This window comes from Dasypus novemcinctus, chromosome 23, assembly GCF_030445035.2.
Source record: "Dasypus novemcinctus isolate mDasNov1 chromosome 23, mDasNov1.1.hap2, whole genome shotgun sequence".
Classification (NCBI taxonomy): domain Eukaryota; kingdom Metazoa; phylum Chordata; class Mammalia; order Cingulata; family Dasypodidae; genus Dasypus; species Dasypus novemcinctus.
Window position 1 is genome coordinate 20,753,235 of NC_080695.1, and position 14,735 is coordinate 20,767,969.

The following is a 14,735-nucleotide window of genomic DNA, read 5'->3' on the forward strand; positions in this document are numbered from 1 at the left end:
TGTGCTATAATCAAACCATATCTGCTTTGCCAAGAAGCAAGAGAGGGAAAATAATTAATTCAACCTGGCACAACTAAGGCAATGATGAGCCAGCTGGGGTATGAATGGTCAAATAAGATTTTAAAGGACAGAGAAGTATAGGAAAGACATTTCATGCAGAGAAAGCAAGAATCAAGGCTACTAACGAGTGAAAGAGCCTGGCAAATTCCGCCAGGAATTATGTTCGTTCATTATGAATGAAATTTAGGGACATGTGAGAGAGAAGAGGAAGAGGAGGCTGATGAAGTAGCTTGGGTTTGTGTCATGCAAGGCCTTGGGTGTCTTGTTAAGAAGTTTGGAGTTTATCTTGAAGGAGATCTGGGAAAATCTGAAAATTTCGAGCTGGAAAAATTAAAATTATGTTTTTTCGTGGTAGCAAGAGAAGTTGTGTGGTAAATATAAAGACAGAGTGGTGAGTGATTCAGGAAGCTGAGAGGCTGTTTCGAAAGTCCAGGAAGGCACATAAGGGCATGGGTCTCAGGCATGGTTGTGGGAGTGCAGAAGAGGAGACAGATGAGAGATGGTCAGGTGTTAGAGTTATCAGGGCCAGGAGAGTTGGTGGATGGAACAGAATGGAGGAGAAAGGGAGTCCTGGAGAATCCTGGGCTTCTTGCTTGCTTCTTACTTGGCGTATAGAGCCATCATTAACCAAGACATGGTGTGGATTCAAGGGGAAAGGTAATATGTTTTTAATATTGGAGATGTTGAATTCTGGGTGTCTATGGGATATATTGTGAAGAATTTAGCAAAGGCAGTTTTGAAGTTCAAGAGAGAGATCTCTGGTAGGTGATAATTGAAAGTATGGATGTGAATAAGACTCAGAGTGATAGATGATTTAAACTAAGGAAAATACCTATACTTAGGGGATGGGCAGAAGGAAATAGACCCTAAAACAAGACTGAGAAGGCAACATCCAGATGTAGTAGAAGGACACATTAAAAGATATTGATGTTGCAAGGAAGGCAAGAGTGGTTAACCAGGAGGGATACAAGGCCTGCAGCTCTGGCCTAGTTCTACATGTGTTCCCTTTCCATATCTCATCCCTGATAGCAGTTTAGATCTCCAGATTTGAATTCCCTGTACTAAAGTCCAACTTTCCTTACCTTGAACCAGAACGGGGCTGAGATCTTTTAGTCATGTTAATTGTCCTCTGATCCTTGGTCCTCTGCTGAAACCTTACAGAAGTCGGTAGACTTCCACAATAAAGACTTTTCCAGTCCAGGTGAACTGCATCTTCCTCTTTCATAGCAACACACTCACCCAGCAGTTCCGGTACTGGAAGCCAGTGATGCTCAAAGGGTGGTGCCTAGGCCTGCACTGGCTATAAATGCAAACTCGTGGGTCCCAAACCAGACCTACTGAATCAGATACTCTGGGTGTGGGGAGCAGCAGTCTGTGTTTTAACAAGCCTCCAGATGATGTGGACCCCCACTCCAGTTTGAGAGCCACAGAAAAGCTGATGGTTGTATCCTTTTAAACCCTGCAGTTTCCCTGAAAAATGTGTTAAGACACTTCACTTGGATAATGGATAGATGGAGTCCAAAATGAAGATTCTGATGTTTCCTTCTGAAATTATATGATATTTCAATCATATGTGCTATCTGGAGTCTAATCTACACAAAGAATATTTCCAAGTCTTTAAATCCTTATTATTACTTAAATTAAGGTGGGAGGAGGGAAGGGAAAGTGGGATTGACAGAAGGTAGAGTGATCGGTTGTTCAATTATTAGTCATTGTTAAAGAAACATTAACTAAATGCCAAGCTCACATAATAGGAATCTTCTTCTTCATCTTTTGACAAGATGATGGTTATAATAAGCATTAATGTTTCTGTATCTTACACTGAGGCAAATAATTTATATTTCTTTGAAATAATTAAACAATCAATAGGTTATTATAGTCATTATTAGTATACAACCTCATCTACAAACAACTTGGAGCAATGTAGAGAAAATACATATATTAAAATAGTAAAATAAAGAATCCATAGGAGATCCAGTCTTAGCACAGAAGGGGGACCTAAAAACTTCCTCCTGTGCCAGGCATTAACCGTTTAGTTACTAGAGAGGGAGAAATCGGAGAGTGGTCCAGGGAAGGGACCAGAGTTAAAGAAAGCCACTTGGCCAGGGAAGAGACTATTTACTAATCAACACAGGAGTACTTAAATATTTTAACAACTGCTAAGGTCATACTTTGTGTACTGATTGTCAGTTTATGAGAAGGAAACATTAAGAATTTCATAATTCGCTCAGAGAATGAAGATCTTTTGTATGTACCTGAAAACTGCCCTGTGCCCTTCTCTTGTCCTCTGTCCAGAAGGCCCCTGGCCTAAACACAAGGGGCTTGACTAGATAATCTTAAAAATCACCACCCAATTCTAAGTCTCTGTTATTTTACCAAATAGACATTATTGAATCTTACCTTTCTATGTACGTTTTTCAGTCCTGGTTTTTCCACTCTTCCAAATTAATCGCCAAAATCTTGTACCTGACATATAGCATGCAAAAATAAATATTTACCAAGAGAATGGAAGCAGGGCATGGTAGAAAGACATGAAGTAGAAAATCAAGTGATTAGGGTTGTGGTTCAGACAACTTTGCTAACAGATTTTTTCTTTTGAGTGAGTTACTTAATATCCCTAAACTTCACTTTCCTCACCTCTGAAAGGAAAAGATATGAAAAAGCTCATTTTTCCCAGCCTTGGCTAGCATTGATTAAATAAGGAGAGAGTAAGAAAATTAACCACCTATCTGCATATTTCCAGGCTTTGCAAAAATGTCTACTGTATCTTCCAGAAGTCTCTGGAAGATACAGGTGGAAGCTTCCTTTCAAGTGAGCAAAAGTTGATTTATGATTTAGTCCAAGGGCCATGAGAAACTCAAGGGTCTAAATTGCTGTTTCCATGAAATTATTCCGTTCCAGTGAACTCAGATGAAATGAGGCAAAAGTATTCTATCAGAGAAACCCTGATGAAACAAAACTGCTGATTCTCATGAGCCTCCAACCTGCCCCTGATAAATTTGCTGACACCATCATGTCCAGAATCTCACAGTTTAACAGTAGCCCCGGAAACAGGAAGGAGGATATAGAGGTGCTTCCTGACCTAAATTCTGGGAGCTAACCCAGGTCAATTTCCTACCAGCTTTTGAAAACAGACCCAATCCAATGTTACACTCTCATGTTAACTTGTCCAAAGTGAGAGCTAAAGTTTGGGTGCTTGGCTTTGGAAAAGGTTTCAAATGAAGCTGAACAGTCAAGGGTTCATTAAAGCCTCAGAGAAGGAGGGTGGGGGGTGCAGGCTGTCACTAGGGAAGCAATGATAATAGCCCCCATTTCATTTCTGTTTTTAACAGTTAAATTAAGCAATTAATATAACTGCAAAAATTTTGATGAATGAAAATAAAGGAAACCATAAAAAACAAGTGTGAATCAGAAATGGAATATGATAAAATTATAAATTAAAAATATAAAAATGATTAAAGAACAGCATATATCACTCTAAAATAATTTGAAAATCTTAAGTGAAATGGACAATTTTTTCTATTGCAGTAGCATATATATAAACTCAAATTTCCCATTTTAACCATTTTTAAGCGTAGACTTCAGCAATTTTAATTGCATTCACGATACTGTATTCCTATCACCATTATCCAAGATTTTTTCATGACCCCAAACAGAAACTCTTTACCTGTAAGCAATAATTCTCCATTCATCTTTCTCCCAGACCCCTTGTAACCTTTCATCTACTTTCAGTCTCTATCAATTTGCTTATTTTAGATATTTTATGTAGGTGGAATCATGCCCTTTTTTTCCATTTGTGTCTGGTTTAGTTCACTCAATGTGGCTGGATAATATTTCATTGTATGTCTATACCACAATTTGTTTAACCATTTATCTGTTGATGTTCCCACCTTTTGGCAATTGTGACTAGTGTTGCTATGCACTAGCCACCATTTCTTTAGAACTTAATGCCAAGTGAAGGCATTTAATTCTACACTCAAGATTGCTAGTTTACAGATGAGGAAACTGAGGCTTAGAGAGAGTTTAATATCGATATCTTCTGGAAAATTCTCAATTGACTTAATTCTGTTAGAAGCAGCCGATTTTTTTCAGAAAGAAAAAACATCAGATCAGACTGGGTCAAAGATTTGGTCATCAGGGTAGATGATTTAAAATGCCAGTGAATGGGAAGCAGATTTGGCTCAACTTATAGAGCATCCACCTACCACATAGGAGGTCCAGGATTCAAACTCAGGGCCTTCTGGCCCATGTTGTGAGCTGGCCCACGTGTGGTGCTGATGTGTTCAAGAAGTGCCACTGTGCCATGCAGGGGTGTCTGCCACGTAGGGGAACCCCATGAGCAAGGAGTGCACCCCTCAAGGAGAGCAGCCCCATGCGACAAAAGCACAGCCTGTCCAGGAGTAGCGCTGCACACACAGAGAGCAGACGCAACAAAAAGAAACACAGATTCCTGGTGCTGCTGACAATAATGCAAGTAGACACAGAAGAACATCCAGCAAATGGACAGACAGCAGACAATGGGGGGAAGGGGCAGGGGAGAGAAATAAATAAAAATAAATCTTTAAAAAAATACTAATAAAAATAAAAATGCCAGTGAAGTTTCTGTTTGTTCTTTCTTTTCAGCTGGGTAAGAGCACATTTCATAGACTCTTATACAGAGGTTGGCAACACTTTAGGTAGGTGTGCCAAAGATCTATCACACTGAGAGGGAATAAAGAAAGAAGCCTGAGAGTTTCTGGTGGAGTGTGAACTCTAAAGAGAAATGGGACATAAGGAGAAGGAGTTGACTTTGAAGAGAGAGGAAACGGCAGTAGGGAAACTTTCACAAGCAGGAGTGTGGTGGTAAAAATTGTGATATCCTAAGTATCAAATGGCAACCTCCTTGGAAAACTCAGCTTGAGGTTTTTGACAACCAGACTGCATCTAGGAAAGAATTGGAAGAAACTAAAATACTGACATGATAATAGGATCAGGATTTTTTTCACCTACAAAATAGATGAGAGGAGGTCATGTCTTCGTGGTAGGTTACACCCATCCCCCATGATATGCCACACTGGCTTGGGGTTCAGGAGAGGGTCTTCCAGAAAGTTGTGGGAGAAGAAATTATCTACTTGCCAGGAAGAAGAGGCCTCTTCTCCCTTCCTGCAAAATTTGAAGTAAAGTTTCTGAGTTGCTAATGAGGTTGCCTTTAGGCAGTGCCGGTACAGCTAAGCACACCTTCCTGGCTTTCCTGGGTTCTCCAAGCAGAGACAGCTCTGAGAAGACTCTGGACTTTGTGAGTTGTCAGCACTAGCCTTAGACCAACTAAGAAGAAGGAGGAGGAGAAGGAGGAGGGAAAGGGGAAGGAGAAGGAGAGGGGGAAGAGGAAGGGGGAGGAAGAGGAGAAAGGAGGAGAAGCAGAGGAAGATGAGGAGGAGGAAGGAGATCAAAGACCAGTTATGTTAACTTTGCCAAGTTACCAGAGACCATCATATGCTAAAACCTGGGGGTGAGCAGAAGAAGATGGACAAGATATCAAAATCCGATTTCTGTAGCAAGAATGGGGACAGAAACATGGCATTGTTTGTCAGTGAAACTGGCAAGGTGAGAGGTATCAAATCAGAGCACTATGTATATGCCCAGTTCTGGGGGCCAAATCCAAAATTCAAGGGACATTGCTTTACCCTCAGTCCTTTGAATGACCCATTTTCTCCAGGAAATCTACATCATTAGGATCAGGTAACTATCCAGACTTTTAACTCTGGCATGGACCCACGTAATTACCCATTCACCTATAATCACTCTACTTCTACTCTTGTGTTTCCAATTCTCTCTCACTACATAACAACCTATGCTAAAATACAGTGGTGTAAAATGACCGTTTTATTATGCTCATGCATTCTGTGGCTCAGGAACACAGCAGGGCACAGTGGAATGATTTATGTCTACTCTACGATGTGTAGGGTCTAAACCACAAAGACTCAGGTGCCTGGGGATACCTTGAACATCTGGAGCTACAATCATCTCCATGCTTCTTCACTCAGAGATCTGGAGCCTGGGTTCAGAGTGGCCTCAGCTGAGACAGTCATGACACATGTGACTTCTCCATACGGTTGAGTTTCCTCACAGCATGGTAGCCTCGGGGTAGTCAGTTGTGGTTCAGGCATCTAAGAATAAGTGGTCCAGCAAACAAGATGGGGGCTGCTTGGCCTAGCACTGAAACATTACAGTGATGCTTTGATTGTAATCTAGGTCAAAGCCATCACAGGCCTGCCCAGATTCGAGGGGAAAGAGCATAGGTCTCACTTCCCCGTGGGAGAGTATGAAAATATGTTTGGTCATTTTTGGAGGGTTTTTAAATTGTGACCCTCATTTTCTTGGGCACCAGTCCTGCTTTACCTACTCATACCAAGATTTCTAACACTTTTCTTTGGACCCCTTGTTCTCCTTGACATATCTGGATAGGCACTTCCTGCATTATTCCTTGGATACAATCTTGGTTGTTGTATTTCTAACAGCATGGATAGGTGATTCCCAGTTTTTGTAGGACTTGGGTCAGCCTTGTGACACAGTGGAAATATCACTAGGAGGTTTGAAGTCAGAGGAACCTAGGTTCAAATTATTTATCACTCTCTATGCTAAATTCTATGCATATGTTATTTATTTATTTTTTCTGGAGCCTTTTAACAACTCCATGATGAAGGGATGAGGGTACAATTTACACCATTTAACCAGTAAGGAAACCGAAGCTTGGGAAGGTTAAATAATTTGCCCAGGGTTTCACAGCTCAATGGTAGAACCACAATCTAAACCAGCAGTCTTAATTGCCATGCTATACCATCTCGCCATTTCTCTTGCTAATGATGCTCAGTGAATATTTGCAGCTTTTTGTACTTGGGCATACAGTATACGATTACATTTTCTGCCTCCCCCTCCCATGACCCATACCACAGTTGAGTAAGGCCATGTGACCAGGACTGCTTTAACTCTAATCTTAACCATAACTAGGCCAGTGAATTGTGAGCAAAGTTAATAAATGTCATTTCTGGGAAAAGCACTTAATTGCTAGTGCAAGACCCTCCTCCAGGGCTCTCTCTTCTTTCAGGCACAATTGTCATTACTTGAGATGGTGGCTGCTCCTTTTGCCAGGGTCCCTAATTGATGACCATGAGCAGAGCCCTCTGCCAACCCATGGCGCACATGAGCAAGAAATAAACATTTGTTGTTTTAAGCCACTGAGCATTTGAGTTATTAAATAGTCTAATCTGGACTAACCTAATTGACCATATCATCTCGTTGCTTTTCAGTTTCCTTGAATGTATGTATGTAACTGGAATAACGATTACTACCTAGAGGGCTTATTAGGAGGATTGGAAATAAGGTATGTGTATAAGATACCCAGCTCAGTGTTTCCCCTAAAGCAGAGCATATTGAATGTGGAATGCTACCACTACCACATTGTAAGAGGAATGTGGATCAAGGAGCTGGGTGGGGATTAGCCTCATTCATGTAAGCACCCAAAGACTTGTCCCAGTAGGGACTTCTTTATTAGTTACAAGCATTTGTCTGGCACCTGAAAGATTTTAACAGGGTGGCCCCCGCTTGTAGGAAGAGAGAGAAGAAAGGTGGGAAGTGGGTGAAGCAGACTGAGTATGATTTGAAATCAAAAAGTGTCAATGTTTTTCATGAATGTGACATTTACCAGGATCATAAATGGGCAGTGGATAAGAGTTAGACTGCAGATGAAATGCAGAGAACCGAGCCTACCACTTCTCTACTATTGTACCCTGGTTTGATCTCAAGAATAACTTCATGGAATGGAGATTTCCCAAAATGGAGATTTCTTTTATAACCAAATAACATCCAAGTAGGAAATTCATCTTTGAAAAGCTAAGCTTCATTTTCCCCTCAATGAGGAATTTTGAACACTTCCCCTAGTGGAAACTAAGGAAGTGCCTCTTATTCAAATGGATGCCAGTCTATGATTGTCCAATTATTCACTGCATTCTGTCTTTGATGGCCCAGATGTTCTCAATTTCTTGTAATAAGTTCTTTCATCTGCAGAGTCGTTCTACTCAGAAATGCAAAATCCTCTTTAGTTCGCCAGCTTTTTTTGATGAGCTGGTATAATTGGCCTTCAATTTGCTTATTGTTTTGCAATAGAAAGCCCAAGTTTAATTTCATTTCTGTAAACCTGTAGACAAGAGCCGACCATTCTACCATTTAAGTCATTCTCCTCATTATAATCCGCTTTGGCTCTGCCCACCCCATCTCTATCATTTGGCAGAGATTGTGGGAAAACCTTTTTTTTTTTCCCCTCCTCATTTTTCTGCTTTAAAAAAGAAAGAATTTTTCCCATTACAAAATATTTAAATTTAATTTAAAAAATGTTTATTGAGCACTACTGCTATACCCTCCTATTCTTGAAAATGCTACATGTGTATTTAGCATATGCAGTGGTAAATCAATTAACATCTTCAGTCACTAATCTAACTGTATCAACCAATATTTATTGAGCTCCTTCTATAATCCCATAAACCATTTAAGGCCTTGTGGGAGATACAGACATCTCCCACATTATCTCATAAATGTGGCAGAAATATTCACGAGGTAAATACCTGACCGATGGGTTACTTATAATCTATTTGTAGAGTTTGGGCATATTCATGATAAACATATAATAAATTACCAAAAATAGATAATTAGAGCCACTCATTCAAAATCATCAGTTAATTCAACAAACATCAATAAACACTTTCCCGTGAATTAAATGCTCGATTGTTTTTTCCCCTACATCTTTACACTTCAAATTTTCCTAGAAGTACTAAAAAGGCACTCCCCTTTTTTTTTTCCTACATGGTTTTTATCCAATTCCATGTCCTGCATTAAGGAGATTTCACTCTCCAGGGTTAAGTAAATGGAACTACCTGATATGCCTCTGACATATATTCCACAGTAAGGCCATGTCTCATAGTGATGAGCATTGGCCCCAGGGTCAGACAGCCTGGGCTCAGATCCTGTGTGGCTACCTGCTCGTTGTATGACCTTAGCCAAGTTACTTCTCCCATTAGGCCCTAGTTTCCCTATCTATAAAACTGGAATAATAGAACCTAAGTCATTAAATGGTATGATATACAGAAAGTACGTAGAACAATACTCAGAAGTGCTCAGAGTACTTGGAAGTACTCAGAGTATTTAGAATACTACTTAGAACAGTACTTAGCTCAGCACAGTATAAAACCTCCGTAAATATTCCCTTGATGAGTTGCTTGATTAGGGCATAGAGTTTTCTGGCCATTTGTATCTCAAGACTGTCTTTCCACTGCCTTCCTCTTGGGCTGCACTCTCCAAAGACAGAATTGACACTTCTTTTCTGCATCTCACCGATGTATTCATTTCCCCTTTTTATATAACTCACTTGAAATCACATCATCTCCACTCAGTGAAAAAATGATTCTATTGGATCATACACAGACTCAAACAGAGAAACTAAAAATAATCAGAAATTACTTATACTCTTGAAATGTCAGGTGAGTCTGCATGGGCCATTCTTCCAAGAATATTTTTGATAATTCGGGAGATAAAAGAGGACTGTGAAGGTTTTGTGAAGCATTTCTATTTCTCTTCCCCTTCTTCTTCCAAATGAGAAGAGCCCTCCACAGACCTCTGTCAAAGTATAAATTTCCAAGGCTATCAATTTGGATCTCAAAAGCCCAGATTCAAAGGAACCCTCACTTTGTGACAGCACTGCTATCTAAAATAAATGCCTGAATAGCTATCGGGTTAAGGTACACACAAAGCAAATGGGAACTGGATAACTATGTTATAGAATACTCTGTGAATTCGTGAGGTCTTTGTCTGAGGACAATTGTAATATGAGCAAATTTCCAGGTTTTTCAGTTATGGGTCAGCCAGAGCATCAAGCAAAAAATCAAATTAAGTCTAATTGAACCCACAATGCCAAACCATTAGTCCAGAAAGCATGGACCATCAGATATCTTTCCCCGGGTCTCCTGGCACAGCTTTGGATTATACCCAGTCTAAATGCTTCCAGGTATCTTTCTGGTTTCATCATTTCTAATTAAATAGGGTTGATTCATAACCATGAAATGGCTCCCTTATGCCTTTCACCAAATGAGAATCCTCTCAAAACTCTAGACATGTTATCAACAGGGAATGTATCTTATTAGTTTTTGAATGTCACTAAATTTAAGCTCTATTAGCAGGATGACCAGGAAAATAATCCAGTGCCATCCATAATTGTGCTGTCAATCAACCGAAACAATTTTACAGTTAAGGTTTGATGCTGTTGGCTGTGTTGTACTCAATGAAAAACAACTCTATCTGTATTTATGTATCTTTTGGCTCAGACCTGCTTCTCCCCTCATGTGCCCTATCTTAGTTGAAGGCACCAAATCCCACCTAATCCATCATCTCTGACACCTTCCTCTCCCCTCCTCTCTCTCCCATGCCCAATCAATCACAAATCCTGATAATTCCATCACTCACATGCTTTCATTTTCATCCCTTCCTCTCCTTCGCACTGCCACTTCTCTGATTCAAATGGGAACTGTCAAGGGGAATAGCCCCAGCAGAAAGGCATTCTGGGAGTTCCCAGTGCAGAGGAAAGAACAAGTTGAGGGCAGTAGGACGATAGTTTTGGGAAATGACATAGGTGGAAAGAGTGAAAGTTTCCAGAGATGGGCTAGCAGTTTAAGTCATTAAATGTCACAGACGTAAGTTAAATGAATTCAACTCAGATCAAAGTGTTCATCTGAGCATTCTAATTCAAGGAGACTGGGCCAATAAAAGCAGGCATGATCCTGGACAGTTGATATACTCGATGCTGAGTGGAAGCTAAAAGCATGGCTTTGAGGTCTCTGTTTGGGTTCAAATAAAAATAAAGATGCAAAGCAGGATCAGTATGTTTAAAAGCAAACAAGTAATAGAGCTAGATATCAAACTTAGATCTAATGACCTCATCTCCAAGAGTACACCATTTAAAGTATTTTATATGCATATAAGCTCCTGGTAAAGATCTCGCTGACCATTCTTCTCCAAGGGAAGAACAATCGACAAATATACAAATGATCTTTCTGTTTTCATTTCTGAATTGAGTCAAGCAATCCACTGGACTTGGGTTTGGACAATTATTAATTATGTGTAATGGGAATTGTATTAAAATTTCTCTTTATGCTTTTATTCTCAGAAATGCATTCTACTAACACTCTCAAGTGCTGATAACTATAATTAAGTTATCATCATAATAATTACAATAATGATAATAATAATAGACTTGTATCACACTTTACAGTTTATAAAATACGTTCCATGATGCTTTCACATATATTACTTCACACATAAAAGGACATTTTCCTACCTAAACAGAGATTAAAATATATAAGGAAAAAATAGAAAGTGAAGGGTCATTTTTGAATTAACATTGTAATGGTAAAACAGTGGCAGAGCCTGTTGGTATGCCTCCCACAGCCCTTAGAACTCTCTTTCCTTTTATGTGCACACCAGCCTAACTCCTAACATCCAGTATCTGCGTCTCTGTTGGATGGATGGCCTTGAACTTCCAGAACTCACTCAGCCCATATGAAAGTTAAATGGAAATGACTGGGAATAAATATCTTCCCAGAATGTTCACACAACCAATGACTGATGGATGTGGGACTATAAATACACAGGATTCTTTGCTCCTCAGCTGGAATTATTCTGAAGTGCACTTTTTAAAAAGATCTATTTATTTTTCTTCCCTCCCCCACCCCCTTGGATGACTCCTTCATCTGCTCACTGTGTCTTGCTGTGTCTGGTCATTGTGCCTGCTTGTCGTCTTTAGGAGGTACCAGGAACTGAACCCAGGATCTCCCATGTGGGAGGTGAGAGCCCAACTGCTTGAGCAACATCTACTCCCCTCTGAAGTGCATTTTTTTTTTCAGCATTTCCTATAGCATCCGTGCAGGATTAAGTTAACTGCCAGCTGCAGCGGCTGGTTGTTTTGGGCTGTTGTGGGTTTTTTTCCATTTCACCTTCCCATTACCCTGCCATGCCTCTGCAACCAGATAAGCTATGTATACTCAACCCCTCTTTCAGGAATTGCTTCCGGGGTGAGCCCTATTAAGACAGTGTCAAAAGTAAGTAACTGTGATATTTTTAATCAATGGATGGCATGTGACATAAAGAAGACAAAAAGCATGCTAAACTAAGTAGCCAGCATATCCAACTGGATATCAGTTTTCACCTGTCTATAATAAAGAAGAATTATCCTTCGTTCGTCAATAAAATTCATGAATTGAGCCCTGAGTGCACGATATGCTAGATGTTCACAGTATCACGGTTAGAGACAGAAACCAGAACAAGCATCAGTCCACAGTGGAACAGTGGCCCTGAGCTGAAGGTGTGCAGAGGAAGGAGGAATTGACGACTCACCTGTGACTTCTCTAAGGTGTAACCATTGGAAACACTGGAAGAGAGCAGACCCAGGGAAACAACCACTTCCCTCTGCTTACATGTCACCCATCCTTTTTCTGATGAATTAAGCCACAAATGGGTGGCAGTAAGACATCATTTCACAATCTAACACAAAAGAACAAAACCCAAAGTACTGATTTTAGCAAGTCCTCGGAAATCTTAGCGTTTGTCACAAATTTCGTTTGTTGTAGCAGAAAAACTCATGTCACACAACCAGTTTTATACAGTCTGTCTCAGACAACAGAGTAGAAATAGAGCAAGTTACATGCATGTTCTGTTGGAAGAAAACAAACACTTTCTACAGCAAGGCATCAAAGAACAAAGAGCAGGGTGCTTCCTCCAGTTTTTATGTCTCTGCTTCAAGGAAAAATGTACATGGTCTTAAGTGTAAAATCAGCCATCCCCACCTTCACAAGATAATCTTAGGTCAAAGAAAATGCAGCACTTCTTTATATAGTCAATAATAAACAGATGCAACTTGTTTCTTTAAGAAGCTGTACAGCACAAATATATAAAAAGTATCCAGAGGGGTGTGATAAATTGATGATGGATTCCACACTGATTCCTGATAGGTTTGTGCCCGAGATCAGTCAACCACATAAGGTAAGGGAAGGGTAGAAATTTAAGAAGAAGATGACTATTCATTACTTAGGGAGTTATCTGCTAGTTTTCTTGATAGCCACATTACATAAACCTCTTTTATATAGTATGATTTTTCTTAGTCCTCAGCATAGTTTCTAGTTAGATAGCTAGCTAGAGATAGATAGATGATTAGCTAGACAGAGATAGGTGAGAAAGGGATGAGAGATAGATAATAGATGAGAGAGATGATAGAGCAAGAAAAAAATGGTAGAGATAGATAGGGATCATAGTGTGTAATTATAGTCATATCAAGCTGATATTTGTATCATTTATTCAACCAATCATTTAATTTTTAATAAACATATTTAAAACATCTGTTCTAGTCAGTGTTATATCAGTAATCAAAGAAAAAGAGAAAAGGGAAATTTTTAATCCCCAATAAATTTACAGCACACAATGGAAACCATAATCTGTGAATTATGTTTGCTCTAATATAGTGAATGTACACTAATAATAGTGAATTTCACTCACTACTATTTTAATTTTACTAGTTGAGTGATGTCTGATGAACAGACAATACATCTTTTAAAAGTCTACAATATAGACAAATTTATTATCTCCAGACAACAAATTTTGGAGAAATTTATCACCATTTCTTTCACATGTCCAGTTGCACACTGCATGGATTATAAGGAAGAACTTGCTGGGCTGGTTCTATTCTTGACTACGGAACTATCAAGCTGGATGACTTTAGGTGAGAGGTACCTCTGGGGTCTCAGTCTCCTTGACTATAAAATGATATTGTTAGATTCCATAGGCTGAGAACCTCTACAAATCCGACAATCTATGGGTTTTCTATCTTCTGTAACTGAAACAGCAAAATGTTAGATATTCTTGAATCATCCACCATTCTTTTGTTTATCCATTTCTTCTGCATTCTATTCAAGTGTTCTTTTAGTCAGCCAACAAGTATTTATTGAGGACCTACTCCGTGCCAGGGCTTAGGGATGTACTGCACACCGTAAGTTCTTTAAAGCCTGAACCCTGGTCTTGGTTGGCCTCCTTTGTGATTTCCTTTATTGGACATGAAAAAAAATGGTTTTAAAACATCTCGTTAAACATAGTTAGGTATGTAGGTGATTTTGAGTGTTTACAATAGTGCTTTTTAAAGACTGAGGTGAGGATAATGATTGCAAAAAAGAGAGAACTGGGATCTGGAATGGTTGCAGAATCACCCATCCATTCCACCCTTTAGTGGGTATCTATTGCACTCTTGGCACTGTGATAGCCCTGGGCACATGACAGCGACTAGACAGAGTCTCTGCAGAAAGGGGTTAACAGACTGATGGGGGAGAGAGTGAGTTAAGAGGCAAATGGATAAAAAGTGATAAAGGTTCCCATTGGATAAGCCGAGGATGCTGTGGAGCAATGGAAGGAGGGAGTCACCTGACCTTGTCTTGTGACAGAGATGGATTAGAGGAGGATTTCCAGAGAAGTGCATGCCCAAGCTGAGACATCTGGATTTAGCCAGACAGAGATATGGAGGGAGGTGGAAAAGCAAGAGAGGGAGAGAGTGGGAGTGAGCAGGAGCAAAAATGAGAGTAAGAAGAGAAATGGCATGTTTGGCAAATTCAATG